General features: G+C 38.1%; 1 long non-coding RNA gene across 1 annotated transcript; it reads left to right on the top strand.

Moving 5' to 3' along the window:
• Positions 1–836: 836 nt before the first annotated feature.
• LOC116864239 lies at positions 837–23,055 on the top strand. The gene is made up of 3 exons (XR_004381973.1): positions 837–1,063; positions 1,699–1,818; positions 22,998–23,055. It is a non-coding gene; the product is annotated as an uncharacterized LOC116864239 (long non-coding RNA).
• Positions 23,056–26,486: the final 3,431 nt, after the last annotated feature.

Raw genomic sequence — 26,486 nt, 5'->3', positions numbered from 1 at the left:
GAATATAGCAGAGTGCTTCCCCTGTGCCAACCGCGGTGCTGAGGCCTAGCTCAGTCCCTTATTCTGCATGAGGCCAGCACCTTCCCTAGCATGTGTGGCATCTTTGAGTGAGTTAGAAACAGGCTCCCTCCTCCTGCTGGCTGACACAGCTCTGAGTCAGGGCAGAGACCTGTCAAATGGCGTCTGTACAAACTACAACCCTAAATAGGGACCCTCTAACTCGGTCCTTTGTATTGGTTGATAATGTTTTTTATACTGAGCTCTTTGAGGGAAGTATCTGGTTTCTCAGCGCTTAGCATTCACACATAGGTGCTTAATACTTATCTATGAACAGGAGTGAATAAACTGTCTGAAAGAACATCTCCTAGAACCTTCCCGTGTGTGCTGGGATGGGGAAGGGAAGAGTGTCTTTAACTCCTTTATGAGACAGAAACAACTCTTTTCATTATGACTGGTTGGAGGGAAGGAGTCTGTGCGAATCTCAAGGACTCCCTGAGACCAGGAAATTGCAACATTGGCTATAAATTATAATCACCTGGGAAGCTTGGCCAACCCACCTGTGCCCAGACCAACTGAATCAGAATTTCAGGAGGAGGGGCCCAGATGTTATAGTTCGTCAGTCTCCCCAGGTGATTTCAATGTACAGCTGAGGCTGTGAACCACCGACCTAGAGAGAGGGGGAGGGGAAGCGACAGCATGTTTGCTTGCTCTGTGTGACCAGCGCTCTGGAAAACACAACAGAGTACAAACTGAAACAAGAAAACATCAAAAAAACATCAACAACAGGCTGGGGCAGATGAGTAGCAAGTCAGAAAGGGCATGTGCCGCTGGGTTAACAGCAGACCGGCCCTACCTGGCTTCCATGGCAACAGCATTATATTGGCAGCCCTGGGAACGAGAAGTCTGGACGCTACCATGCGTTTGGAAAGCTTCTCAGGAAGTTGGCCCGTGGCTGTCTAGCTGCCAGCCCCTGGGACTCCTAAGAACTAAATGTTTTCTTCCACAAGTTGTAAAACTAAGCAAAGAAGAAAATCCCCTTTGGCCTGTGAGGAAATGCTCTAAGGTAACCTTCTTTGTTTTGTACTGTGGATTGCTGAGATGGGGTTTTTTCTATCTGGAAATTCCTGGACCTTGGATGATGGCCGATTCACACATTTCTCAGCCGACTCTTAAAAAAAGTTTTTAAGAGCCGTTTTAGGCTCACAGCAAAAGTGAGTGGAAAGTACAGAGTACCCTCCTCTCTCCTAAACACACATTCTCCTCCACCATCAACACCTCTCTCCTGTGTGGGGCATTTGGTACAACTGGTGAACCAACCCAGACCCACCTTTATCGAGCGAAGTCCGCAGTTTACATGGGGGTTCATGCTTTGCATCGTGCATTCTGTGGGTTTGGGAAAAAGTGTAAGGACGTGTATAACCATCATAGTATCATAGAGAATAATCGTGCTACCCAAAAAAGCCCTTATGTTCCACCTCTTTACCTCTCACTCCCCCAACACCTGGAACAACCATTAACGTTTTTCCCCCTCACCTTTTCCAGTTATGTTATGTGGTTGGAATTGGATAGTCTGTGGTCTTTTCGGATTCATTTTTCACTAAGCAGTATGCACTTAAGGTCCCTCTATTTCTTTTTGTGGCTTCATAGCTAATTTCCTTTTATCGTCTTTTTGTTGTTCATTGTTTTGCTGTATCACAGCGTGTTTCTTCACGGACCTTTTGAAGGACATCTTGGTTGCTTCCAAGTGTGGGCAGCTATGAATAAAGCTGCTATGAACATTCACCTGCAGGTTAAGGAACATATTTGATGGATTGCATGGTAAGAGTAGGTTTAGTTTTGTAGGAAACTATTAAACTATATTACAGAGCAGCCATTTTGCAGTCCCATCAGCAGTGAATGGGAGTTCCTCAGCCTTGCCAGTGGCTGGTGCTGAACCTTGGCCCTTCTAGCAGATACGCAGTAACACCCTTGTTTTCGTTAGCATTCTCTAATAACATATGATGTTGAACATGTTTTTATATGCTTATTTGCCATCTATGTATCTTCTTCGGCCAGGTGTCTATTCAGATATTTTAACCATCTTTTAATCAGGTTGTTGATTTTCTTACTGTTGAGTTTTAAGAGTTATTTCCATATTTTGCATTTTGCATTTGGTCATATCAGATATGTCTTTGGCAAAAATTTTCTCCCAATATGTGGCTTGTTTTCCCCTTCTCTTGACAGTGTCTTTTGCAGAGCAGACGTTTTAAATTTTAATGTAGTCCAGCTTATCATTGTTTTCCTTACATGGATCATATCTTTGGTCTTGTATCTAAAAATTCATTGCCATACCTAAGGTCATCCAGATTTTTTCCTGTATTATCTTCTAGGAATTTTATAGTTTGGCGCTGTATATTTCAGACAATGATCCATTTCGAGCTAATTTTTTTGAGGGTGTGAGGTCTGCATCTAGATTTGTTTTTTTTGCCCACAGATACCCGGTTGTTTTAGCACCTTTTGTTGAAAAAACAATCCTTTCTGCATTGAATTGCCTTTGATCCTTTGTCAAAGAGCAATGACTATGTCTGTGTGGTTCTCTTTCTTGGCTCACTGTTTTGTCCATGTATTTATTTTTCTACTGTGATTCTCTTTCTTGGCTCTCTGTTTTGTCCATGTATTTATTTTTATATCCTCTGGTTAATAGAACACTGTCTTGATTGCTGTAGCTTAATAATAAAGATTGAAATTGGTTATGTCAATCCTCAGACTTTGTTCTTCAGTATTATGTCGACTGTTCTGGGTCTTGTGACTCTCTCTCTATACTTTAGAATCATTTTGTCAATATCCACAAAATAATTTTCTGGGATTTTGATGGGATTTCATTGAGTCTCTAGATCAAGTTGGGAGGAACTGAACTCTTAACAATACTGAGTCCTCTGATTCATAAACATGGAATATCTGTCCATTTATTTAATTCTTTGATTTCTTTCATCAATTTTGTAGCTTTCTTCATATATATCTTACACAAATTTTGTTAGATTATATCTAAGTATTTCATTTTTTTGGTACTAATATAGACGGTTTTATGTTTGTAATTTCAAGTTCCAATTTTTCATTGCTGATATATAGGAAAGCAATAGACTTTGGATATCAACCTTGTATCCTGTAACTTTGCCATAATGGCTTATTCCAGGAATTTTGACCGGGGGAGGGTCAATTCTTTGGGATTTCCTATGTAGACAATAATGTCACATGTGAACAAAAGAGTTTTATTTCTTCCTTCCTCATCTATATACCTTTTATTTCTTTTTCTTGTCTTTTCATTGGTTAAGACTGCCAGTATGATGTTGAAAAGGAGAGGGAATACCTTTCTTTTTTCCTGATCTTAGTGGAAAAGCATCTAGTTTGGGCTTTGAACAAGGACCACGACTATGAGAACTTTATAAGAGGTCTTAATATATGTACATTCCATTCTTATCTACGTCTCCAATCTTTTGCTTTCTATTAGAGCCTTCCCATCTGCCTGGGAGCATAACAAACAAAAACCCCTAACAACTTTCCCTTGACCCTTTAAAAACCTCTGGCTACTCTCCTTTCTCCTTCCTTTACTTTTGAGCCAAACTTTTCTGTTCCAAATATCCATTTCCCTACCTCCCATTTACTCCTTAAACTAATGCAATCTGACTTCTGGCTCCACTCCTCCAATGAAGCCATTAAGCAAAAGTTCAATGTAAGTGCAATAGCTATTTCTTAATATTTATCACACTTGAACTTTTTGTAGCATTTGACCCCACTAACTGAGCCATACTTCTTAAAACTTTCTCTGCCTTTTGCTCTCAGGGAGCGATACCATTTATCTTGATTTTCTTCCTGTTGTTCTGCATTTGTTCTTAGTATTGTGGCTGGATCCTCTTTCTCTATGTACTTAAGTGTTAATGTGCCCCCAGACTCAATCTACCACGTGCTTCTTTTTTGACATCTATTTCCCAGTTACTGGTGAGCCCCAAATCTCTATTACAGTCAGATCTCTTTAGCTTCAGACCCAGTTGTGATAATTATATTACCAAGGTTTTTTGAAGTGTAGTGTTGAGCAGATTACACATAACTGAGTAATAGAAAGTCCCTTTCCACAAGTGAACAAATTGAGTTCAGAGACTGACACTTAGAAATTCTAGAAACAGGATCTGATTCCATCAGTTTTGATTCTAGAGTTGTGCTGTCCAATAAGTTAGCCGCTAGCCATATTTTAAATTAATTAAAATTAAAAATTCAGTTTCTTGAGGGGCCTGGCTGTCTCAGTCAGAAAAGTATGTGACTCTTGATCTTGGGTGTGTGAGTTCATGCCCCATGTTGGACATAGAGCCTGCTTAAAAAAAAAAAAAAATCAGTTTTTTAGTCACACTAGCTGCCTTTCAGTTGCTCAATTGCCACATGTGGCTAGTGGCTTCCCTGCTGGAAAGCACAGTATGAAACAATTCCATCATCACTGAATGTTCCGTTGAATACTGCTGCTCTAGAGACTTCCTCTAATCACATCTGGAAAAAGTACTCTCCTTGGTCTTCTTGCTCATTCTGCAATGAAGAGGTAACCCTTATTCACAGTTACTTGTGTATCCTTCCACAACTTTCTATAAACAAATGCAAATATAAATACCCATATAATACACATTTTGTTCTGTGTTGTGTGTTTTTTAAAACAGGATCAAATTATACACAATGTTCTCTAACTTGCTTTGGTTACTTAAAAATAGGGGGCACCTGGGTGGTTCAGTGGGTTAAAGCCTCTGTCTTCAGCTCAGGTCATGATCCCAGGGTCCTGGGATCGAGCCCCACGTGGGGCTTTCTGCTTAGCAGGGAGCCTGCTTCCCCCCCTCTCTCTGCCTGCCTCTCTGCCTACTTGTGATCTCTGTCTGTCAAATAAATAAATAAAATCTTTAAAAAAAATAGACCTACTTGGACCTACTTCCACATCAGATATTTTAAAACTGCCAAGCTGTTTTCTAGAGCAGATGTGTCATGTACCTTCTCACCAGCTGAGTTATCCAGTGTCTCTGGATACTTGTTAGCCTTTGGTGTTGTTGCTATGTTAAATTATATCCAGTCTGATAGGTTATGGTGGTACCTCATTATGGTTTTAATTCGTATTTCACTATTGACTAATGATGTTGAACATCTTATCATGTGCTTATTTGCCATCTGTATAACCTCTTCAGTGAAATTTCCATTCACGTCTTGTTTATCTTGTGATTAGAATTTTTGGTTTTGTTTACTGTTGAGTTTTGAGGAATTTTCATATATTCTAGATACTAGTCTTGGATATGTGGTTTGCAAATATATTCTCCTAGTCTGTAACTTATCTTATTTCTTCTTAACAGGATCTTTCACAGAGAAAATGTTGACAGTTTTGATATAGTCCAATTTATCAATTCTTCCTTATGTGAAGCACGCTTTTAGTGTCTAGGCTGAAAACACTTTGCTGAGCTCTAGATCCAGGAGACTTTTCTCCTATAATTTTTCCTAAATACTTAATAGTTTTATGTTTTACATTTAAATTCATGATCCATTTTAATGATTAATTTTTGTATAAGGTTTGAAGCTAGGTCGAGGTGGGTTTTTTTGTTTTTTTTTGTTTTTGTTTGTTTGTTTTTTTTTGCCTATGGATGTTCAGCTGTTCCAGAACTATTTGTTGAAAAGGGTGTCTTTTCTCTGTTGAATTGCATTTGTACATTTGTCAAAAAATTTATTGGTCGGGTGTCTGAGTGGCTCAGTTGGTTAAGCATCTGCCTTCAGCTCAGGTCATGATCCTGGAATCCCAGATGGAGTCCCACATTGGGCTCCCTGCTTGACAGGGAGTCTGCTTCTCCCACTGACCTCTCTCCTCTCATGCTTTTTCTCTCTCATTCTCTCTCTCCCTCTCTCTCAAATAATAGATAAATAAAATCTTTAAAAAAATTAGTGGTCATATTTGTGTGGGTTTATTTCCGGGTTCTCTTATTTGTATTGAGGTATAATTGACATTATATTAATAATGACATTAATTTCAGGTACACAATGTCATGGTTTGATATATGCATGTATTGCAAAAGATCACTACAATAAATCTAGTTAACATTGTCATCATACATAGCTACAAAATTATCAAGTTTCTTTCAGCAGCTTTTTGGTATCCTTTTTCATTTGTGGTATTGGTAGTTTGTCTTCTCTGTTTTTCTTTCCTTTTACATTTTTTTTTTTTTTGGTTATTCTGGTGAGAGTTTTGCCAATTTTACTGTTCTTTCAAAGAATAAGCTCTTTGTTTCGTTGGTTTCTATTATTGTTTTTCTGTTCTAAATTTCATGGATTTTTGCTCCTTTTTTATTTCTTTCTTTCTTTTGGCTTAGGTTTCTTTTCCTCATCTTTTTGCAGGTTCCTGGGGTAGGAGGTCAGATTACTGACTGAGATTTTTCTCCTTTCCTAATGTATGTCTTAGTGCTATAAATTTTCCTCTCCATATTGCTTTGGCTGTGTCCCACAAGTTGCAGCATGATTTTTATTCAGCTCAGCATATTTTTCACTCCTTCAAGAGATCCTCTTTGATTCATGGACTCTTTTTTTAAAAGATTTATTTATTTATTTATTTGACAGAGATCACAAGTAGGCAGAGAGGCAGGCAGAGAGAGGAAGGGAAGCAGGCTCCCTGCTGAGCAGATAGCCCAATATGGGGCTTGATCCCAGGACCCTGGGATGAGGACCTGAGCCCAAGGCAGAGGCCTTAACCCACTGAGCCACCCAGGCGCCCCTGATTCATGGACTATTTAGAAGTGTGTTGTTTAGTTCCCAAGTGTTTGGAGATTTTCCAGGTAGCTTTCTGTTGCTGATTTCTAGTTTGATTTCACTGTGGATAGAGAACATACCCTAGATGATTTCAATTTTTAAACATTTGTTGAAGTTTGTTTAATAACCCAAGATATTGTCTGTCTTGGTATATGTTCCGTGAAACAGAAAATGTGTATTCTGCTATTGATGGGTATTTATAGATGTTGATTAGATCCTGCTGGCTGTAGTGTTGTGGAATTCTTTTATATCCTGGCTGATTTTTATGTCCAGTTATTCTTTGAGTTATTGAGAGAGGAGTCTCAAGGTCTTCAACTATAATTGTGAATTTTTCTGCTTCCATTAGTTCTGTCAGTTTTTGCTTTACATTTTTTTTTTTTTTGCAGCTGTTTCATGCATATAAATTAGGATTGTTACATCTGGCTAGATGGGTCATTGTTCATTCCTGCCTCTGGTAATATTTTTTGGACTGAAGTATACTTTATATGATGGTATATAACCACTCATGCTTTCTGAGATTAATGTTTACATTAATGTTTGCATGGTAGTATCTGTATCAGTTTGCTAGAAACTCCGTAACAAAATACCATAGACTGGGTGGTTTAAAAAATATATTTTTGGGGCATCTGGGTGGTTCAGTCAGTTAAGTACCTGCCTTCATGGCTAAGGTCATGATCCTGGGGTCTTGGGATTGAGCCCCGCATCAGGCTCTTGCTCAGTGTGGTGTCTGCTTCTCCCTCTTCCTCTGTCACTGCCCCTGCAAGTGCTTGTTCTCTCTCTTTCTCTACATCTCAAATAAATAAATAAAATCTTTAAAAACATACATGTATATTTTCTTACAATTCTGGAAGGTAGAGCTTCAAGATCAAGGTGTCAGCAGGTTTGGTTTCTTCTGAGGTCTCTTTGGCTTGCAGATGGCTGCTAAGTCTTACTGTGTCTTTGCTTTGTCATCCTCTTTTTGTGTCCTATTCCCTCTTCTTATAGGGACACTAGCCATATTGGATTAGGACCAATCCTATGACCCTTTTAACTTAGTTACCTCTTTAAAGGCCCTATGGCTAAATACTGTTACTTTTTTGATGCTGGAAGTTAGAACATGAACATGAATTTGGGGGCGATACAATTCAGCCCATAATAGTATATTTCTATTCTTTTATTTTCAACCTGCTTATCTGTATATATTTGAAGTATAGATAGCTGATTGTGTTTATAAACTGATCATGCTTTTTAATCTACTCTCCCAATCTCTCCTTTTTAACTGAAGTATTTAGATCATTTCCATTTAATGAAATTATTGATACATTAAGAGCTAAGTCTCCCATTTTGTATTTCATTTTTTAATTTATTCAGTTTTTCTTTCTATTTTCTATTTCTTGACTTCTTGTGGGTTACTTAAATGTTTTTTAGAGTTTCATTTTGATTAATCTGTCATGTTTTTGAGTGTGTCTCTTTGTGTAGATTTTTAGTGGTTTCTCTATATATTGCATAGTACATGCAAAACTGACAAGTGTCAATATTTTACCAGTTTGGATGAAGTATAGAAACTTAATTCCCTTCACCTCCTCCCACTCATAATATAATTGTGTTAAATGGTTCCTCCACTTTAATTAAGAATTTCCTTCATCTGAGAATGTCTTTATTTCCCCTTTGTTCCTGAAGGTATTTTTGCCAGATACAGGATTCATGTTTGACAGCTCTTTTCTTTATGACTTGAAATCTGTCACTTCCTTTGACCTCTAGGGTTTTAGATGAGGAATCCACAGTCACTCAAATTAGTGTTTTCCTCCAAAACAATGAGTCATTCTTCTCTTCTACTTTTAAGACTTTTTTCCATTGTCTTTAACTTCAGAAATGTGACTGTGGTTTTTCTTGGTGTGGAATGATTTTTTTGATTTCTCTTATTTGAGGTTTTCTCAGCTCCTTGAATATACTTTTCTTTCTTGCCTAGTTGGAAAGTTTCTAGCCATTATTTCTTCCCATTAATTCACTTTCACTCTTTCTAGCCTCTCCTTCTGGAACTTCAATGATGTGAATGTGAACTCTTGTTTTAGTAGTGGTTCAGGTTGCTAAGACTCTGGGTTTGTTTTTTGTTGTTGTTGTTTTCATCTTTTTTCTCTGTCACTCAGATTGAGTAAATTTTATTAATCTGTCCTCAAGTTCTTTGCTTTTCTTCTCTATTATCTCCATTCTAGTATTGAGTCATTCTGTCAAGATCTCATTTCATTTATTTTATTAATTGTATTTTTCAGTTCCATGATTGCCATTTGCTTCATCTTTATAACTTTTGTTTCTTTGTTCACAGTCTTCAACATTTTTAGGAACAAGTATACATTTTAAAGTGATGGCTATTTATTTAAATATTTCAGTATACATCTCTAATATATGAAATAAAATTTTTATTTCATCTCCATTATAGCACCTATAAAACCAGAGATCATTATTGAATACCAGTTATTTGGATTTCCCTGATTCCCCCCCCCCAGGTGTCTGTTTATAACTGATACATCCAGATCAGTATCCCAACAAGTCTAGTAGACTGTATTTTGTTGTTGTTTTGTTTTTGTTTTTAAATTTCAGCATAACAGTATTCATTGTTTTTGCACCACACCCAGTGCTCCATGCAATACGTGCTCTCCTCAATACCTACCACCTGGCTCCCCCAACCTTCCACCCCCTCACCCCTTCAAAACCCTCGGGTTGTTTTTCAGAGTCCATAGTCTCTCATGGTTCACCTCCCCTTCCAATTTCCCTCAACTCCCTTCTCCTCTCCATCTCCCCATGTCCTCCATGTTATTTGTTATGTTCCACAAAAAAGTGAAACCATATAATTGACTCTCTCTGCTTGACTTATTTCACTCAGCATAATCTCTTCCAGTCCCGTCCATGTTGCTACAAAAGTTGGGTATTCATCCTTTATGATGGAGGCATAATACTCCATAGTGTATATGGACCACATCTTCCTTATCCATTCGTCCATTGAAGGGCATCTTGGTTCTTTCCACAGTTTGATGACCGTGGCCATTGCTGCTATAAACATTGAAGTACAGATGGCCCTTCTTTTCACTACATCTGTATCTTTGGGGTAAATACCCAGTAGTGCAATTGCAGGTTCATAGGGAAGCTCTATTTTTAATTTCTTGAGGAATCTCCACACTGTTCTCCAAAGTGGCTGCACCAACTTGCATTCCCACCAACAGTGTGAGAGGGTTCCCCTTTCTCCACATTCTCTCCAACACACGTTGTTTCCTGTCTTGCTAATTTTGGGCATTCTAACTGGTGTAAGGTGGTATCTCAATGTGGTTTTAATTTGAATCTCCCTGATGGCTAGTGATGATGAACATTTTTTCATGTGTCTGTTAGCCATTTGTATGTCTTCATTGGAGAAGTGTCTGTTCATATCTTCTGCCCATTTTTTGATATGATTATCTGTTTTGTGTGTGTTGAGTTTGAGAAGTTCTTTATAGATCCTGGATATCAACCTTTTGTCTGTACTGTCATTTGCAAATATCTTCTCCCATTCCGTGGGTTGCCTCTTTGTTTTGTTGACTGCTGTGCATTTTGTTGTTTTGTCTTTCAGTTTCTTCTCATCTTGAATAGTGACTCCTCCCTTTAGTCCATGCCATTGACTTGCTGAAAAACTAGAGGGATTGTTCTTTGAAATGTCCCACCTTGTGGACTTTTCAAATTGTTTCATTTCCTATAAACTCGAAGTTACAGCTAAGTGTTTGATTAGATCCAATTTCAATATTTTTGTGGAAAACACTTCATAAGAAGTGTTACTAAAGTGTTCTTTCTAACAGTAAAACATTGAGGGGAAGAACTTAACCATCTAGTAAAGGGGAATTATTTAAATAAATTATGACATGATCGATACTTGAAGACACTTAAAAATATGCAGCAAAAAGAGCATTTAAATAAAATTTGAGAATATGGAGCATGTTCATGTCACAAGAAATGAAAAAAGCTGATCACCAAAGCTAAGATATGCCCCGTGTGATTATGAAAGGCAGGATATACATCATAGCACTATCAATTAGTTGTGGGATCAATCAGCTATTTGTCCTGTTTTTCCTTTGTAGGAAACAAAGAAAAGAGAGATACATAATGGTCATTCATTACCTTGTGATAATACTAATATAAAACCAATGGATATCATCTTATACTAAATACTTTAAATAATAAAAATAAAAATAATAAAAAATAATAAAATTTTAAAAATTAAAAGCTTAAATAATTTAAATTTACACCCCAGAAATAAAACGCTGTAAAGAGGGTGTAAACCTCTGTGGCTTCCTGCAGGTCTCCCAGTGCCCTCAAACCACCTTCTTTAAAGAGGAAATACAGAGTGAAGCCAGGCAACACATGCTTGGATCGTCATACCTCAGGAGCCCAGAACCTGGGAAAGGAGGCAGACACAAAATGTAAATGTCCTCCCGTTAAACAAGTAGGGTTGTTAGCTGCTCCTTTTCAACCCAGAGATTCAGGGAGCCCTCAGCACCCATCCCATGACCGAGGCACACTGGGCAGTCACCCTAGGCACAGTCCAGGCTGTGTCATGTGGGCAACTCTCTCCAATGCCCACAGTAAGGGGCACCAGAGGCCAGCCAGGCCACAACTGTGAAAGAAGGATCTGACTTCGGAGGCCTCACCATTTCCTCTTTGGGCTCCTTCTCCTTTTATGCACCCTCACCTTCTGCACTTCTTATTTCCAAAAACCTTCTTCTTCTAAGACCCCCTCTGGGAGGGCGTTCTTCCTGTATATATACAGTGGTTCTTACTGTATATGTATTCTGCAGAAAGCTTCTCTCTGAGGCAGAGTAGGGTGGTGGCCAGGTGTCCAGGCTCTGAGCTTGTGGAAGCGTCTGGCTCTCCGACTTGCCAGCATGAGTCTTCAGGCAAGGAATTCACAACTCTGAGTCCATTTCTCTAAAGCGTCATTAGAAACACAGAATGTGAGCTTGAAGGCTTTCCAAATATTTGACATCCAATGGCAGTTTTTGCTAGGTTTCCAATGGCAGGTTTTGGAGTTGAAACTGAACAAGTTTTTTCTCCTCTATTTTCTCCTCTCTACTTTCCAACTAAGTATTTAGCAGAGAAAAGAATTGAAATAATTTAAAGGATATATATTTTCCCCCTGAACTATTATGTAAAATTTAACACAGCTGAAAAGAAAAAGGAACAGATAACAATTATTCTTTTTCCTCTTTGCTTACACCCACTTCCCCCATTTATCAAAGGGAAATTGTCATTAGCTGAATATATTCCAAGGTTGTTTCTTTGTACTTTGTTTAGTTTTAAAAGAAATTCACTTAAGAAAAATTCCTTGCATTTCCAGAGGGCTTTACATTTTACAATGTATTTTTACATACTTTGCTGGATAGTGTGTTTTTTTTTTCTCCTAAGTTCTGCTGTGTGCTTTCAAAAGAAACTATATTAAAATATACCTTACATATAATAAAATTCAGTTGTCTTAAGTATATATCATATTGGCAACTATGTGTGTTTATGTAACTACCATCATCACCACATTCAAGACACAGACCTTTCCATCACTAGTTCCCATGGACCTCTTGGCAGGCGATCCCCTCCCTTCCTCTCCAGCCACAAGCAACTACTGATCTGCTTTATGTCTACAGTTTTGCCTTGTTTTAGAATCTCCTATAGATGACATAGTATAGTATATAGTCTTTTGTGTCTAGATGTTTCACCTGACCTCATGTGTTTGAGATTCGTTAGTGCTGTATGTATCAGTAGTGTCCTCTTTTTTTATTGCCGACTAGCATTTTGTTTTTGAGCATTCCAGTTTTTGATTACTGGGAATATTACAGACATTTATGTACTTGTGTGAACATATTTTTATTTCTCTTGGGCAAATATCTAAGAGTGGAATTGCTGTGCCCTTGGCAAGCGTACTTTTAACTTAGTGCTAATTGTTTGAGGGAAGATGTTTTGACTCATCACAAAAACTGTGCCAGAGGAAGGCAGCTCTTCCTACTTTACAGATAAGGAAACTAAGGCACAAGGCAAGTTTGGTGCTTTACTCAAACTTTTCTGTCGTGTCCACTGGATGAGCTAACACTAAGACCTAGATATCTGGCATTCATTCCATTTTCATTTTTTATGTTTCCTTTCTCTTTGGATCTTTTAATGTGAGAATGTAAATTCATTGATATACAAAATTTAAAAATATAGATATATAAAGAAAAAGGAACCCCAAATTACCTGTTTCCTCTGCTCAGAGGGGACCGCCATTCATGACTTTTATATCATTGTGCAGGCTTGTGTCTGTGTGTGTGTTCTTTTTCCTACAAAGACAGTTAAGATTGTATGTGATCTTTTGTGTCTTGATTGCCACATTCTATCATGAAGATCATTTTCCTCACTTCTATCCTGAAGATCTTTTCACAGCAATAAATATACACCTACAACATGCTTGTCAGAGGTCGCTGAATCTTTATATTGATGATGTGGTATGAATTTCTTTATTGGTCACACATGACAATTGCTTATATTCAGTCTGGTGCTATTATTAGCAATCATCTTGTATCCATCTTTAATAATTTATTTGTATCTCCACCTATTTGCAAATGTACTTTTGCATTCTGAGATGAATTGTTTGATTTTCAGATTCACGATTCTTCAAAAGCGTGACTTTAATTTCTTTCCAAGTTCCCCTAGCGCTGTTGGTGAGGGGACTGGGCTCGCTGTGGAAATGAGAAACAGAACACAGCTGAGTGAAGAAATAGCTATTACATAAGACACTCAGGTGGTAGGTTTTGTACTTTGTCTTGGATATTTTTTTTTCAATATGAAGAAAAAAAACCCTCCTACTTCACAAAAGAGGAACTTGGAGTAAAAATTTGGCAGCAAAGAGTCTGAGAAGAACAAGTTTTCTTTAACACTGCAACTCCAGAAGTTTCACTTCTCCCTCTTCCTCTTCTCTGCCCAAGTGAGAAAAAAAACTTTAAAATGCATTGGGCCAGTTGAGAAGAGCTTCAGTAATAGAGTGGGGGTAGCTGATGGCAGGGAAGAGCCGATGCAGTAACCCGCCAAAATGCCAGTGACAAAAATAATCCAGTTTCTTTCTAAAAGTGGCCATTCCCAAATTGTCTCCGGACAGTCACATCAACTGAACATACTCCCTTCGGGTTCCCAAAGAGAAAAACTTCTCAAAATTCTCTTTGCCACAGAGAACAGTACAAGAGGAGAGGTAGTACAGGAGATGAATTCACACTTAAATTCTTTTTTTTTCCACTCTTGCTGCTTCATTTTCTAAAAAGAATATTTTCAGAGACTTGAAGTAGAAGGAAGTTTAGGTATCATTTCGTTTGGTCTCCTCGTTTTATAGATGGGGAAGTAGGTGGAGAATATAATGTTTAGATTTCATTCTGATCTTGTTTTCTTTTCTCCTGAAGGTCTAGTTCTTCAATTCTTCAACTCTAGTTCTTCAATTCTAGGCTTCTGTAACTCTTTTTTTTTTTTTTAACATTATAAACATTTTTATTTTATTTTTTATTTTTAAAAAAGATTTTTTTATTTTGAAAATTAAGTATTTAACATTTACTTCATATCAATTTCTTTTTTTTTAATAATTTTATTTTTTATAAACATATATATATATATATTTTTCCCCCAGGGGTACAGGTCTGTGAATCTCCACGTTTACAAACTTCACAGCACTCACCATAGCACATACCCTACCCAATGTCCATAACCCCCCCCAACCCCCCCTCTGCCCAGCAACCCTCAGTTTGTTTTGTGAGATTAAGAGTCACTTATGGTTTGTCTCCCTCCCAAACCCAACTTGTTTCATTTACTCTTCTCCTACCACATTAACCCCCCATGTTGCATCTCCTCTCCCTCATATCAGGGAGATCATATGATAGTTGTCTTTCTCTGATTGACTTATTTCTCTAAGCATGATACCCTCTAGTTCCATCCACGTTGTCGCAAATGGCAAGATTTCATTTCTTTTGATGGCTGCATAGTATTCCATTGTATATATATACCACATCTTCTTTATCCATTTGTCTGTTGATGGACATCTAGGTTCTTTCCATAGTTTGGCTATTGTAGACATTGCTGCTATAAACATTCGGGTGCACGTGCCCCTTCGGATCACTACGTTTGTATCTTAAGGGTAAATACCCAGCAGTGCAATTGCTGGGTCATAGGGTAGTTCTATTTTCAACATTTTGAGGAACCTCCATGCTGTTTTCCAGAGTGGTTGCACCAGCTTACATTCCCACCAACAGTGTAGGAGGGTTCCCCTTTCTCCACATCCTCGCCAGCATCTGTCATTTCCGGACTTGTTAATTTTAGCCATTCTGACTGGTGTGAGGTGGTATCTCACTGTGGTTTTGATTTGTATTTCCCTGATGCCGAGGGATATGGAGCACTTTTTCATGTGTCTGCTGGCCATCTGGATGTCTTCTTTGCAGAAATGTCTGTTCATGTCTTCTGCCCATTTCTTGATTGGATTCTTTGTTCTTTGGGTGTTGAGTTTGCTAAGTTCTTTATAGATTTTGGACACTAGCCCTTTATCTGATATGTCGTTTGCAAATATCTTCTCCCATTCTGTCAGTTGTCTTTTGGTTTTGTGAACTGTTTCCTTTGCTGTGCAAAAGCTTTTGATCTTGATAAAATCCCAATAGTTCATTTTTGCCCTTGCTTCCCTTGCCTTTGGCGATGTTCCTAGGAAGATGTTGCTGCGGCTGAGGTCGAAGAGGTTGCTGCCTGTGTTCTCCTCAAGGATTTTGATGGATTCCTTTCTCACATTGAGGTCCTTCATTCATTTTGAGTCTATTTTCGTGTGTGGTGTAAGGAAATGATCCAATTTCATTTTTCTGCATGTGGCTGTCCAATTTTCCCAACACCATTTATTGAAGAGGCTGTCTTTTTTCCATTGGACATTCTTTCCTGCTTTGTCGAAGATTAGTTGACCATAGAGTTGAGGGTCTATTTCTGGGCTCTCTATTCTGTTCCATTGATCTATGTTTCTGTTTTTGTGCCAGTACCATGCTGTCTTGATGATGACAGCTTTGTAATAGAGCTTGAAGTCCGGAATTGTGATGCCACCAACTCTGGCTTTCTTTTTCAATATTCCTTTGGCTATTTGCGGTCTTTTCTGGTTCCATATAAATTTTAGGATTATTTGTTCCATTTCTTTGAAAAAAATGGATGGTACTTTGAAATCTGTGGGACACAACAAAGGCAGTCCTGAGAGGAAAATATATAGCGGTACAAGCCTTTCTCAAGAAACAAGAAAGGTCTCAGGTACACAACCTAACCCTACACCTAAAGGAGCTGGAGAAAGAACAAGAAAGAAACCCTAAACCCAGCAGGAGAAGAGAAATTATAAAGATCAGAGCAGAAATCAATGAAATAGAAACCAAAAAAACAATAGAACAAATCAACGAAACTAGGAGCTGGTTCTTTGAAAGAATTAATAAGATTGATAAGCCCCTGGCCAGACTTATCAAAAAGAAAAGAGAAAGGACCCAAATAAATAAAATCATGAATGAAAGAGGGGAGATCACAACTAACACCAAAGAAATACAGACAATTATAAGAACATATTATGAGCAACTCTATGCCAACAAATTTGACAATCTGGAAGAAATGGATGCATTCCTAGAGACATATAAACTACCACAATTGAACCAGGAAGAAATAGAAAGCCTGAACAGACCCATAACCAGTAAGGAGATTGAAACAGTCATCAAAAATCTCCAAACAAAAAAAAAGCCCAGGGCCAGATGGCTTCCCGGGGGAATTCTACCAAACATTTAAAGAAGAACTAATTCCTATTCTCCTGAGACTGTTCCAAAAAATGGAAATGGAAGGAAAACTTCCAAACTCATTTTATGAGGCCAGCATCACCTTGATCCCCAAACCAGACAAGGATCCCATCAAAAAAGAGAACTACAGACCAATATCCTTGATGAACACAGATGCAAAAATTCTCACCAAAATACTAGCCAATAGGATTCAACAGTACATTAAAAGGATTATTCACCACGACCAAGTGGGATTTATTCCAGGGCTGCAAGGTTGGTTCAACATCCGCAAATCAATCAATGTGATACAACACATTAATAAAAGAAAAAACAGGAACCATATGATACTCTCCATAGATGCTGAAAAAGCATTTGACAAAGTACAGCATCCCTTCCTGATCAAAACTCTTCAAAGTGTAGGGATAGAGGGCACATACCTCAATATTATCAAAGCCATCTATGAAAAACCCATCGCAAATATCATTCTCAATGGAGAAAAACTGAAAGCTTTTCCGCTAAGGTCAGGAACACGGCAGGGATGTCCGTTATCACCACTGCTATTTAAAAAAGATTTTTAAATTTATTTATTTGGCAGAGAGAGACACAGCAAGAGAGGGATCACAAGAAGGGGGAGTGGGAGAGGGAGAAGCAGGCTTCCCTTGGATCAGGAAGCCCAATGTGGGACTCCATCCCAGGACCCTGGGATCATGACCTGAGCCAAAGGCAGACGCCTTACAACTGAGCCACCCATGTACCCCTCTGTAACTCTATTTGAGAAGAGTTATTTCCCTACTAACTCCTTGAGCACCATGACTGGACTGGGTTTTCTAACAGAAAAATAATTTCTTTCTTCAGGGGATGTAGTTTAAACCTCTCAGTCCTATTTCATTTCAAGAAATAATCTATTCAACTTCCTTCACTTAATCCACTGCATTTTTCTCTTTAAACGTTCTTGTTTCCTTCCTTCCTGCTTTAGAGGAAAACTTTTCCTACATGGCAAACTTCTCATATTACTCTTTTTTCCTCTTTTGTTTCATAAAGTTTTTTTAAGGTCCTCTATGTTAATTGAATACGAAGTAGAAAGTAGCTGTCAACAGCAATCTCTAACTCAGCAATATTTGTCTAGAAAATATAAAAATAAGACATAAATCACATTAGCAAGAAAAAGCATGTAGCATATTATAATTAATTAAAGATGCACAAGACCTTTATGAAAAAAAATTGAAACTCTATTAAAGAATGCAGGAGAACCCAATGTGCCAAGTTAATGAATCGAATGATTTAACGTTTGTAGAGATATCAATTCTTTTTTAATAAATCAGGTCATTTAACAGGGTCTTTTTTTCCAGTTTAACTGAGTTACAGCTGACCTATAAGATTATATTAGTTTTAGGTTTACAGTGTGATAACTTGGTATGTGTACATATTGCAAAATGATGACCATAGTAAGTTTTGTCAACATTCATCACCTCATGTATAGTTTTTTTCCTTTGTTGAGAACTTTTAAGATCTACTCTTTCAGCAATTTTCAGATATACAATACAGTATTATTAGCTTCAGTGACCATGTTGTACACAAAATCCCAGAACTTGTTTATCTTAAAACTGGAAGTTTGTGCCTTCTGACTACCTTCACTGCACCCTCCCCATCCTCTTAACAGGATCTTTTTAAGCACTCAATAACTGATTCTAGAATATTCATAGAAGTATAAAATAAAAGATAGCAAATAATAATAAAAAATAAAAATAAAACCAAAGATAGTGAGAGTATTCAAAACCACTCTTCTTAATATTAAAGCCTATTACCAAGCCATCACATTAAATAATGTGATAAGGGCACAAGAACAAGAATACCAACAAAAAGCCCAAATGCAACAGAATAAATAGCACAGAACACACACATGTTCACAGATATATGTTTACTTGTCTAATATTCTACATAGCATACAATAGAGATAGCATAACCAACCAATGAAGAAAGGGTGGAGTTTGAGGAGAAAGTAATGAGAAAACTAGCTTATTATATAGAAAAAATAAAGTTAGATTTCTACCTCATATCATATATAATGGTGAGTTCCAGAGGGAGCCCAATTAGAGACCAACTGCAAAATCAAACTATAAAATTAGTGGAAAAGCTACAGGCAAATATCGTAGTTAATCTTGGAGTGGGAAAAAAAAAACCCTCAAATAAGAGTCCCCTTAAGTAGAAGTCATAAAGATAAATCTTGATATTTCAGTAAATCATTATTAAGGATTTCAGTTCAGTGGAGTATTCAATGGACAAATTTGATAGAGGGATGAAGGAGCAGAAAAAATTACTTTTAATGTTTAGAGAGGACATTACACCCCCCCCCACACACACACAATAGAAAAATGGGCAAAGATAAGAGAAGTCCATTCACTAAAGGAGAAACATAAACAGTTAACCAGTAGATGAAGAGATGACTAAACTCATAGTAGAGAAAGAAATCTAAAGAGAACAAAGCAGCACATTACATTCATTAGCTTGGCAAAAATTATATAGGGATATGGTTCCTCGTCCCTCGGTGAAGCCAGCTGTTCTGAGCAGGGGCCAGAGCCACCCAGATGTTTACCTGGATTTGTAAATGTTGGTTCTTTAGCCCAGATTATGGGAGGTTCAGAATTTCTTTCTGTTGTGGAAGAGAAAAAGTCTTCCTTTGTTGGTGGCACCTTTGTTTTTCTCCAGATTTCCATTTTATTTTTTCTGGCTAGACCATTAATAAATGACTCTTTAGTGTGGATCTGTGACCTGCTTTAAAAAAAAAAAAAGGGGGAGGGACATTTGTTAGCAAGGATGTGGGGAAACAAACAAGACTCTCATGCACAGCTCATAGGAGTAAAACTGGTCTGGTGTTTTGGAGAGAGACTTGGCAGTACTTATGAAAATTAAGCGTGTGACTAGCTTATGGGTTAGCAATCCCTTTTCTGGGTATTTACCCCTAAGAAATCCTTTCTCTGATCCATGTAGGGATATGTGAGAGATTGTTCATGAAATACTTTTTTTGTGTGTTAGTGGAGAGTTGGAGGTGAACTAGGTATTTATTATTAAGAGATTATATGAATATAATAGGGGACATGCCTACAAGGGTATATTCCTGAATTAGAAGCTATACGATTAATGTACATATAATAACACAGATCTTAAGAGCATAGGGTTAAGTGAGAAAAGAGAAGCAGAATGAAATCTATAGCAAAATATTTTATAAATTAAAAAATAACATACAAAGCAATACTATGCATCTTTCAAGTGACATTTATTTGATACATTAAAGAAAAACCAGGATAGGTATGCAGATATCAGAGAAAATAGGAGGAGGTGTGACAGACCATGAAAGTGTTTTGTCTTAAACTGTATGGTGAACTTCACTCTGCACCTGTGAAGAAATGTACATATTCACTCACACAAAGAGAATTTATTCATTGAACAAATACTTACTGAGCACCTGCTGGAAATGAAAGAAATCATCGCACCCAGATATTAGCATATAGAAATAACTGCTCTTGGCATTTTTTTGTATACCAGTGCTTTTTCCCCTATCTCCTTCTTCTATTTCTGAATCTTTGACTAACAAAAATTGAACTTTTTTGCAGAAACACATTTCCCCCTTTGAATGATATTATTCCTAATGCTGCAAAACCTCCTTTTTTGGCCATCCTAAAAATAACCCATTCTCTTGATCATCGTCACCTGGCTTTCTACTTCTTGTGTCAAGACAACATCCTCAAATAGATAACCAAACTTAACTTCACTTTCATTTCTCAATGTAGAATGATTACTTATATCTCCCATCCTTCTCTTATATCTGTTTTCTCAAGGGTAACCAGTGGTTTCCTAATTTTCATCAAGTGGTCTTTTCTCTGCTTAAATAAATAAACTTTATTGGGTATATACTTTGATACATAGTATGACATGAGGTGACAGCACAAGAAGATTCTAGTACAGTCTCTGTGTCCTAGGAGATTCAACACTCCATTTAGAAAGTACATCTGGACATGGATAACTTTACTGCGATGTTCTGATTACAGAGATAAGTTGTGCCCAACTTGCTACCAAAGTTCAAGTGGGAACTTTGAATTCAGAAAGACTTTTTGTAGAAGACTCAGCCTGACTGTTGAAAGATGAACCAGTTAAGTAAAACTAAGGAATCCTAGACAAGTGGTTCTCAAACCTAGCTGCACATTTGAACTTAGAAAATATTAATGTCTAGGTCCCACCCAAGACCAAAAAAAAACATCGCAATATTTGCGGTAGAACTTGGGCATATTTTTCAGAAGTTTCTCTTGTGGGGACACCTGGGTGGCTCAGTCAGTTAAGTGTCTGCCTATGGCAAAGGGCATGATTCCAGGTTCCTGAGATCAAGTCCCATGTTGGGCTCCCTGCTCAGTGGGGACACTGCTTCTCCCTCTCCCCTTGCTCCTCCCCCTCCCCTGCTCATGCTCTCTCGGTCTCACTTTCTCAATAAATAAATTATATATATATATATATATATATATATATATATATATGTATATATATATATATATATATATAAATTTATTTTAAAGAAAAGTTTCTCTTGTGATTTTAAGTGCAGCCAAATCTGAGAACCACAGATCTAGACTGATACAGGAGCAAGAACAAGGCCACAGAGGATTAAATGGTAGCCATGCAGCTAGTAAGTGTCAGAGCTTCTGATTATGGACTGTCTCACTCAAATCTTCTTCTTTTTTTTTTAATTTTTTATTTTTTTGTAAACATATAGTGTATTATTAGCCCCAGGGCTACAGGTCTGTGAATCGCCAGGTTTAAACACATCACAGCACATACCCTCCCCAATGTCCATAACCCCACCAACCTCTCCCGACCCTCCTCCCCCCAGCAACCCTCAGTTTGTTTTGTGAGATTAAGAGTCTCTGATGGTTTGTCTCCCTCCCGATCCCATCTTGTTTCATTTATTCTTTTCCTACCCCCCAAACCCTCCACGTTGCATCTCCACTTCCTCATATCAGGGAGATCATATGACCGTTGTCTTTCTCCGATTGACTTATTTCGCTAAGCATACTACCCTCTAGTTCCATCCTCGTTGTCACAAATGGCAGGATTTCATTTCTTTTGATGGCTGCATAGTATTCCATTGTATATATATCACTTGAATCTTCTTAACCTCTCCTCGTTGCTGCTTCCATAGGGCCCAGGTGATATTAGGATATGTTACATGATGCTGCAGTTAAACAATCTAGTGTTTTAGAACTATAAATTTTGTTTTTGTTTTTGTTGACTTTCAGTGAATGTCATTGGGGGGAGGGGTTCCTGCTTGATGTCGTTCTCACTCATGGACCCAGGATTGTGAAGCTTTCACTATTTAGAGCCAGCTGTTCTGTCAGGGGGAAGGAAAAATAGTGAATTGTATACAAAATTCATATAGACTCCCACCTACAAGTGACCCATGACACTTCTGCCCATAGGCACTGGCCAAATCAAGTCATGTGACCTTATCTAACATGACAAGAGTGGGCATGCTACTCCATGGTAGGCCTGGAAGATAACTGGAATATCTGTAGCAATAACTATCACTAAGCTATATGAAATCAAATTGAACTCAACTGCCCAACACCACCAGTTATATTCATCTGAGTTTCCACAATACAATGGGACCTGGAAATAGTGATTTCTTTATATTTGAGCCAACTAGGATGTCCTCAGAGAAGTTGAATGATGTACATTTTCAGTTTTTACCACTAATTCTTCCACTTTCAATTTCTTAATCCAAGTTTTGGTTTTATCATAAAAGTAAGAGTTGGGTTTCCAAGATTTCAGCACTTTCCATATTATTCAGATGGAAACTCTCTTTTGTCTTTAGAGGGTAAGATCCATGTAACAGTGACTTCTTGAACCAGTCAGAACATGTATCCACCCAGGCACCATTTCTCCTTTTCTATTTATGAGGATGACTTCAAAGGCCAATTGACTCATGCCAGTGTCCAGGAGGAAGCTCTTTGTTTCTACAGCTTATAAATCAAAACAATATCTTCCTAATTTTTTATGATTCCAAAGTACTTGCCCATAAGTGGTCATATTTAATCCTCAAATCAACTTTATTACGAAGAAATTATTTGGTGCTATTTTATGGATGAAGAAATTGAGGCTCAGAGAGGTGAGACAAGGTCTCAGGGAGATTTCTAAAATATTTGCATCTCCTGACAGCTACCCTAGTCTTATTTTTTCCTTCTTTGTTATTAGTTTATCCCTTTAATGAATCAAAATATTCATTCATTCATTCACTCAACAAGAACTAATTATCTGTCAGTTGCCTGGCATGGGGCCAGCTGCAGGGTGTGTGTCCTGGAGGGTGCTCTGTTAAAGAAGATATTATCTGTTGCTCAACATCCTTTCCTTCTCTTAATATCCTTCTTTAATTTTTTTCAGGAAACCAACATATTCCATCTCCTGAACTCAGAGACCCCAGGTCCCTACCCCAACTTCAGCAGATGGACCTTATTTGTATTAGAGTTCTTATTTATTGCCTGTCTACCCCAGCAACTTCTGAGGGACTATACCTCATTCGTAGCACCCATTTCCCAAATTACAAATGGAATGATTCAGTTCTGCACAGGATCTTTCTCCCCATGGACAAGGGTGATCCTAGGGTAGCCAATTACTGATCTGCCAGTGATCTATAGCTTAGGGTCTACCATGGAAAATGAGAACTGGAGGGAGTGGAGTTCTCTTTCAGAAATCTGGAATTTAGAAATAAGAGAATGAGTCAATGGGCTCAGAGAGCTGAGTTGAGTGTCACAGAGAGGATGTGGGGACGGAGAGTATGACAGAGACCATGACCGAGTTGAAATCATGAGCAGCCTGTCAAGGGGAGAGGTTCAGACAGAGGCAGAGATACCCAGCACAAGAGTAGAGCAAGAGCTTGGAGATTCCTGATGGGGTACTGATTCCAGACTATGTGTGCCCATGTCATAAGTCAGCTCTTCCTTCAGGCAATATTAGTGAACCTCTGTTCTTGTCCTCAAAGAAGCTCTAACATACTAGAGAATAACAGCTATATTTTAAGTTAAATTTTAAACATATTCTAATCCCTCTTTCATTGTATGTGTAGTGCAAATGACAATTTTTTTTTACATACATGTTGGGATTATATGTGAACAACACCTAAGCACAGTGCTTAGCACATAGCCACAATTTTGTGACTATTAATTCCTTTCTATTTTACCTAACAAGTAAGGCTACATAGAAGTAGAATGGACTGCTTGGAAGGAAATATGCAGGCAGAAGTGTGACCACATATATCAAGTTTCAGATTGATGGGTAAATTAGTGATCCTTTGTCTTTTTCCCCCAAGATTCCAAGAGTCCATGGTTCTCCATGTATGTGATTGAACGAACTTCTCCAAGTAAACCAGTCTATTTTCTTTGCCTTGTATCAATCCCCACAAGGGAATAGGTTATACCTAAGGCATATGCCTACCCTACTATATGACAGACTGGATCCACATAGACTGAAAAAGGGTTGGTTCCACAGAGGAAGAGATTCAGAGTAGGTAATGAGAAGATATGTCCACTCTAATAGGTCATTCTTGCTTTTGTGTTCTTTTAACTTTCCCTGGGTAATAGCTACTTGAATAATAACTATTTGTTGGGGGTTTACTATTTGCATGACATTCTGCTAAGTGCTTTCCATAGACCATCTCATTTAGTGCTCACAGCAATCCAAGATGTAGGTACTACTATCTCCATTTTATAAAGGGTAATTAAGGATGAAGACATTGAGTAATTTGTTTATAGCCACACAACTGGTATGTGGTCAAGATGGAACCCAGGTAGTGTGATTTCTCACCCCACAGAAAATCACAAAAAATAGAGAAGCTGATGCTGGGGTCATTGAGTGAGAGAAAGCTTGCCAAATAGACTCCCAAGGTTGATAATAAGCAAGAGAGAGTACCCTTCTACCCCTCAGTAAAAGAACTCAGAAAATAGCTCCATTCCCAGGTTGAAGTCATTTCCTGACCTCAGAAATACAGTCATAACCTGCCAAAGCTGGAAGAGATTTAAAGATCTTACAACTAGTTAGTTCTAGGCACATTCTGATGAAAATGCTCTCAGTTATAGACTTCTTTCTTTTATGGGTTTTGCTCTCAAGCTCAGTAATCATTCCAAAAACATGGATTCGTCTTACTCTCAGACAATGCCCACCTTCTGGCTTATCAGGTCCTTCATGATCTGCCCTGGCCTGTGTTCCAGCCTTCTCACTTAGCACTTCCATTTCTTCCCTCCTGATCTGAGATCCAGCCATGGAGAAATTTACACACACAAGCGTGTACACATGCACAGACACTACACACACACACACACACACACACACACACACACACACATCATAATCCTTAGATCACTACACTGTTTCAGTGTTGGTCTACACATAGCCCTGTTTTTCTTTCTTTCTTTTTTTAAAAAAAGATTTTATTTATTTATTTATTTATTTATTTATGCGAGAGAGAGAGAGAGAGAGAGAGAACGAGCGAGCAAGGAAGCATGAGTGGGGGGAAGGGCAGAGGGATAAGCAGACTCCCCACTGAGCCAGGAGCCTGATGTGGGACTCGATCCAAGAACCATGCAATCATGAGCTAATCCAAAGGCAGCTGATTAACGGACTGAGGCACCCAGGTACCCCACACAGCATGGTTTTATTCTGTTTCTTCATTTGGGCGGTGTGTGTGTGTGTGTGAACGTTTAAGTTCTACATTTACCTTTTTTTTAAGAGGGAGAGAGGAAAGGAGAAGGGAAGGAGGGAGAGATAGAGAATCTTAATCAGGCTCCATGCCCAGCACAGGGCTCTCTGTGGGTCTCAATCTCACAACCCTGAGATGGTGACCTGAGCTGAAATTTAGAGTTGGATGCTTAACTGACTGAGCCACCCAGGCGCCTCAGTTCTACATTTATTTTTAAATACTATAATAAAGACCTGTGAAGCTGAAATTCTTTGGTTAGTCTAAAATACCTCACTGTTATCATCACTGAGATTTTACATTCTCTTTACTCTGCCTGAAATTCTTTCCATGACATCCCAACCCCCTCCAATGTCCTTGAGGTCTATATTTAAAAAGTGTCCTTGATTTTCTTCTTCCACCTTCAAGACTGGCTGGGAATCTTCTCTCAACACTCCCATACTATTCTGTCCTTTTCCTATCACAACATGCTATATTGTCTGCTAACTTGCTTGTCTCCCACTAGTAGGCACTAGCCTGTGAGCTTATTGAGGATAAGAATGACTGGTCTAATATTCCCATCTTAGTGTTTAACACAGTGCATGGCACATAGCATGAGCTCAATATATAGTTCAAAGGTTGGTGAACTCTTTCTCTTAAGACCAGATAGTAAGTATCTCTGGCTTTGTGGACCATGCAGTATCTGTTGCATTTACTCAACTCTGCCATTGTAGTGTGAAAGCAGCCATAGATAATATGTAAACATATGGGTTGCATTAAAACTTTATTTACAAAGATGGACGGTGGGCTGGATCTGGTCCATGAGCCACCGTTTGCTGACCTCTGCTATAACTGATGAAGAAATGAATGAATAAAAATGAATGAGTGGGGTTATATTTAACCTCATTTGCCAGAACAGAAGTATTGTTTATCATAAAGAACTCTTTATTTAAAAACCTGGGTTCTATTTCTTTCATATTACTTAACAGTCTTTTATCTTCTATGGCCTCCAATAACCTTATCTTTAAATAGTAATTTATATAATACCTCTTTTGCTTAAAATTTGGAATAGTCAGGTTCTGATGAGTAGGATCTATGCCTTATTCGTCTTTATCCCCAGAGCCTAGCAGAATTCCCACAGGCCTAAAGTATAATAGGTTGACAAGCCACACTGAATGATCGAAAGGTTAGCCTGAAGCAGG

The sequence above is a fragment of the Lontra canadensis genome, unplaced genomic scaffold (assembly GCF_010015895.1).
Source record: "Lontra canadensis isolate GAN:19392208 unplaced genomic scaffold, GSC_riverotter_1.0 scaffold5, whole genome shotgun sequence".
Classification (NCBI taxonomy): domain Eukaryota; kingdom Metazoa; phylum Chordata; class Mammalia; order Carnivora; family Mustelidae; genus Lontra; species Lontra canadensis.
Note: the sequence above shows the minus strand (reverse complement) of the source record. Positions and strands in the feature narration are given on the sequence as shown.